This window comes from Leuresthes tenuis, unplaced genomic scaffold (assembly GCF_036924035.1).
Source record: "Leuresthes tenuis unplaced genomic scaffold, fLeuTen1.0.hap1 SCAF_228, whole genome shotgun sequence".
In the NCBI taxonomy this organism is placed as follows: domain Eukaryota; kingdom Metazoa; phylum Chordata; class Actinopteri; order Atheriniformes; family Atherinopsidae; genus Leuresthes; species Leuresthes tenuis.
Window position 1 is genome coordinate 7739 of NW_027325582.1, and position 5431 is coordinate 13169.

The 5431-nt window shown below is 41.0% G+C and overlaps 1 non-coding gene across 1 annotated transcript; it reads left to right on the plus strand.

Annotated features, from left to right (window-relative positions):
• The first annotated feature begins 1807 nt into the window (after positions 1–1807).
• Positions 1808–1921, plus strand: LOC140288106 (U5 spliceosomal RNA). Its single transcript, XR_011912002.1, has one exon. It is a non-coding gene; the product is annotated as a U5 spliceosomal RNA (small nuclear RNA).
• Positions 1922–5431: the final 3510 nt, after the last annotated feature.

Here is a 5431-nt window from a genome sequence, read left to right on the forward strand (position 1 = left end):
ACGTTGTTTATCATTGAAACTTGATTAGACATGAATAAATATGAAGGACAAAGCAGTCTTAACTTGGTATGAGTTAATGAATTCGTTTTATAGGATAATCTGAATTCGTGCATAACTCATAAAATAGAGCTTATTTTCGGATTCCTGAAGAATGAGTCTGGTTCTTTCTCATAATACAAAGTTTGTTGTTTATTGTTGAAACTTCATCAGAAGTGAAGAAATAAATGAATGCCTATCAACAAATGTGGGATCTATACTCTAGTGCTTCCTCTAAAATAATTTCCTTTCTCAATTTAGAAATGTGTGTGTGTAAGTCACAACACCCGTGACACCAAAACGGCTTACTTTTCTCTACACTCTGCACTATGAGCACACACACCAAATCAGAAAGGCTTTTTTCTCTCTTTTCTACATTATGGACTGTGGGGACACAAAACCGCTCTCTCTCTTTTTTTTTTTAATCGTGTGCCAGGGCGTTGTCTCACGTATTAGATTATGCTTAAGATACGAATGGGTTTATCAGTCACATCAGAATCCATACATACTGATCCTCCCGTAATAAAATGGTCGGATCTTATCAAACACACTTTGTTTCTTGTGACAATCAAGTCAGCGAAACAGCGTATACACGTCAAGACACTGAATCAAGTTTGCCAAAAGAACTCATAAGTTTGGCAGTATTGCTCTGCCGTCAGCAATCATACACCCATTTTATTTTCGTGAGACATGTGCAAGCACCTGTTCATCTACTGTTCTATCACTATGAATTAGTGATCTATTATCAATAAGGATACTTCTACAACTACTATCAAAGTATGTCCGGACTTCTTATGTATTCAATTGCTATATATGAATAAGTGGGTAGCTACTGACAAGCATTAAGCATGTCACACAGCCCAAACATATAACATATCAGGATATACCACACAGTTAACAACCACAGTGAAGCGTGTCAAAGCCCAAACATGTAACATTCAACAGGACACTTACACAACACATTCAAATCAAACAGTCAGACAACATACAAGAACATATACCCCAGCCGGCATTGCTCCCTGCCTATTTTCGTACAGCACACTATGTGTGCGCACACCTTTATTCACAAACTCTTCAACTTATACTCTTTTACCGAAGCTGCTACAGCTCGATTGGCCGAATACCCTTTGATCCTATTTCGGTGAAAATGAACATCTGCCTTACATATAACAGATTAGCGGTTTAGCAGTTTTAATTTAGTTTGAGTGAAGGAATTCATTTTATAGCAAAATCCGAAATCGTGAAGAACTCATGAAAGTAAGCTTATTCTCGGATTCCTGAAACATTAGATTTGCTCTTTCTTTTACTGCAAAGTACAACGTTGTTTTTTTTTGTTTAAATCTTTCTAGACATGGTAAATATTAAGGACAAAGCAGTTTTCACATAGTTTGAGTGAAGGAATTCATTTTATAGATAAAATCCCAAGAGTCTGCTGAGAAAAGAGAGTGAATGCGAAGTAGACTTTAACACGGCTATGGGAGCGAGCCGAGTGTGGGCTAACCGGGAGAATTGCTTGAAAGAAACGCGACACCGAATGAGCGATCAGAACAAAGCCTCAATACGGGATTCTCGTGGTGTTTTTGTTGCTGCCTTGTCTTTTGCACAGAGTAAAAGACAAGGCAGCAATCGAATAGGGCCCGATTGTTCCTAGTTGGTCAGCCGAGGAGCAAGGGGGGGAGGGGAGCAAGCGTCTCAACCAAGCAAAGCTCACCATGGGGAAGGTGGCTATGCTAACTAGCCTGATGCCCTGCTCCCGCAGTGACGGATAATCGTACTCTGGTTTCTCTTCATAACGTACAAGTCTTTCGCCTTTTACTAAAGATTTCTGTGGAGAGCAGCACTAATGAGTTGTTTCTATTTTTGGCAGGCTTTACCTTTGCGGGTGAAGCCCTTTCTGTCTGGGCAAAAGAAATCTTCTTACTGTGCAGAGTGACTTCTCTGAGTAGAGTCGCCTTACTTGTTGCGACTGTGCCGATGTTCGAAGCTGGAGTGCAAAGTTGTTGCTTGAATGGTGCTTGCTGGAGCGTGCGGGAGTGCAAAGTTATACCATTTAAAAGGGCTGAAGAGTGCTCAGTGCAGCGGGTGGGCGACACTCTGGCCACCTTGAAAACCGAGGTTACATCCACTACCAGGGGCAGCCCAAGTTCTGCCGCAAGTGTGGTGATTATGGGCACCTGGTTGAGGCTTGTACCAAGGTGTTATGTGGGAAGAGCAGAGAAATTGGGCAAACTTTTGGAGAGTGTCCAAATGGCAGGAAATGTAATCTCTGTGGAGAATTAAATCACCTCTTCAGAGATTGCCCTAAATCTTTTGCCAACAAATTAAAGACGGTAAAGCCACAGTCAAGCCAACAAAGAGAAGGACCAAAGGTGGCAGTTGGTGAACAAAGTGAAGAGGTTTACCCAATAAATTCAAACTTCCCGCCAAAAGCTTGGATTGGAAGTGAGGAGCAAAAAGGGGAGGGGCCTGTAGAGGCCTCACCACTCAGTGTTGAAGTCTGTGAGAATTCACAGGCAGAGGGTGGAGCTACGCTAAATGAGGAGGAAGAGCAGACAGGTGAGTCTAGTGAAGATACTCACCTCCCCGAAGGTCAACAGCCGAAGAGGAAGGCATCTGAGCCTCTGATTCCCCAGTGGTATCAGAGAAGAGGGGAAGGGTTAGGTCCCTTTCAGACAGTTCTTCAGTGGAAGAACCTAGAGTCTTCCCCTCCGACTCACCAAATGAGGTCTCCTTTTTAACTTCAGCTCTGCAATCAACCCCCAGGGACTCAAAGTTAAATGCAACATTGCGTCAGAGGCCAACACCGAGAGTCTGAAAAGGAAATATATATCACCCTACTCACTTTTCACCTAAAGAAATGAAGGAAGAGCTAGTTTCCCAAGAAATAACCTGTGTGTAATTTGTTTTGATAACTTAGAAAAACGAAAATGACATACCTACTTTCCTTTATGCTTTTAATGGTTCTCACCTTCTCAACACTAAATGTGAGAAGTGTGAAATCAAAGACAAGAGCCCAGAGTATTTTATCCTTCTTAGACTCCATAAAATCAGATGTGTTTTTAATACAAGAATGTGGACTACCTTTTTTAAAAAACCATAGACAATGGGAGGAAATGTGGCCCCATTTATCGATATGGAGTGGCTCAAATCAAAATAAAAATGATGGTGTGGCCATTCTAATTAAAAATCTGCATGTTCTGGTGAAAGGTAGCACAGTGGTGAGAGACGGACGGGCACTTTTAGCACACTTGAATTTTATGGGGCAAGACTTTAACCTCTTAAATATTTATGGTTTCAATGGAAAAAATGAAAGGTATGACCTTTTAGAAGATATACAGCTTTACATGCTAGGGCAAGTACCTTTAGTTGTAGGAGGGGATTTGAACTGTATCTTGAGCAGGAAAGATAGAAAAAGAGCAGGGGTAGATTTTAAAGTGGATAAGACTTCGATTTTACTTCAGGGCATATGCAGGGATTTTAAGCTTACTGACTGTTTTAAAACCATGCATCCCAGAGAGGAGGGCTTCACCTGGTTTAGTCATGATGGCACCAGAGCCTCTCGCATTGATTATTTCTTTACTAGAGATTGCCCACCCACTGATGTTAGATTAACCCCTGTTTTCTTTTCAGACCACCTTATGCTCTCCTGCACCCTTTCACCCCCTTCTGGTGTGACGGTAGGAAGTGGTCTGTGGAAACTCAACTGTTCCCTGTTGGAGGATGAAATCATAGTCAGTCAGTACAGGGAATGTTATAAAGAGTGGCAGATCCTTCAAGACCTCTACGAAACACATGCACAATGGTGGGAAATGGTGAAGGAAATGACCCAGACTTTTTTTAAACAGCAAGGTAAACATAAAAAAAGGAAAGAGAATAGATGTATGATGGGACTACATAAACGCTTACAGCGCTACTTTAAACTAAATCAGTGTGGCATAGACTTTAAAGAAGAAATCAAAGATGTCAAAAAGGAAATGTCAGTTTTAGCAGAAATAAAGAGTAAAGGAATTTTTGTAAGAAGCAGGGAGCAGGAAATTGAGGAAGGTGAAAAAGAAAGAAAGTTATAAATAAAAAGGAGTGTATTCAAAATCTAAAAAGAGAAGATGGGTTTTTAACAAAATCCACACAAGAGATGATTGAAACTGTACATACCTTTTATAGTAACATGTACAAAGAGAAACCAGTGCACTTGGAAACATCGGCAGAAATCTTAAAATTCGTTGACAAAACCGTAAAAGAGAATGCACACTTGACACAGAATTTTACTGCTTTAGAGTTAAAAAAATGCCTAACAGGTTTTAAGAGAAGTCGAGCTCCGGGTTTAGACGGGCTTCCAGCAGAATTCTATCTGACCTATTGGGACCTTTTATCATCAGACATTTTAGATGTTTTTAAAGATTTTGAAAAACTCGACCGACTGCCTGACAGTTTTAGAGTGGGAATAGTGACTCTACTTTATAAAAAAAATGATAAGACTGACCTAAAGAATTGGAGGCCCATCACACTTTTAAACTTTGACTGTAAACTTTTTAGCAAGGTTTTAGCGACACGGATGTCCTCTGTTTTAGAGGAGGTAATTCACCCAGACCAAGCTTGTGCCATCTCAGGGAGACAACTCACCGACAGCCTCGTACTGATTCGAGACATCATTGATTACGCTAGAGACAGAAACACCCGGCTTGTCATCTTAAATTTAGACTTTGAAAAAGCATTTGATCGGGTCTCGCATCAATATCTCTTTCAGGTGTTGCAGCCATCGAAAAGGGCCCGATTGTTCCTACTTGGTGAGCTTTGCTTGGTTGAGACGCTTGCCCCCCCCCCCCTGCTCCTCGGCTGACCAAGTAGAAACAATCTATTCGATGGCTGCCTTGTCTTTTACTCTGTGCAAAAGACAAGGCAGCCACAAACACCACGGGAACACCGTATTGAGGCTTTGTTCTGACCGCTCATTCGGTGTCGCGTTTCTTTCAAGCAATTCTCCCGGTTAGCCCACACTCGGCTCGCTCCCATAGCCGTGTTAAAGTCTACTTCGCATTCACTCTCTTTTCTCTGCAGACTCTTGGGATTTTATCTATAAAATGAATTCCTTCACTCAAACTATGTTGAAACTGCTTTGTCGTTCATATTTACCATGTCTAGAAAGATTTAAACAAAAAAAACAACGTTGTACTTTGCAGTAAAAGAAAGAGCAAATCTAATGTTTCAGGAATCCGAGAATAAGCTTACTTTCATGAGTGCTTCACGATTTCGGATTTTGCTATAAAATGAATTCCTTCACTCAAACTAAATTAAAACTGCTAAACCGCTAATCTGTTACATGTAAGGCAGATGTCAAATTCACAGAAATAGGATCTAAGGGTATTCGGCCAATCGAGCTGTAGCAGCTTCGGTAAAA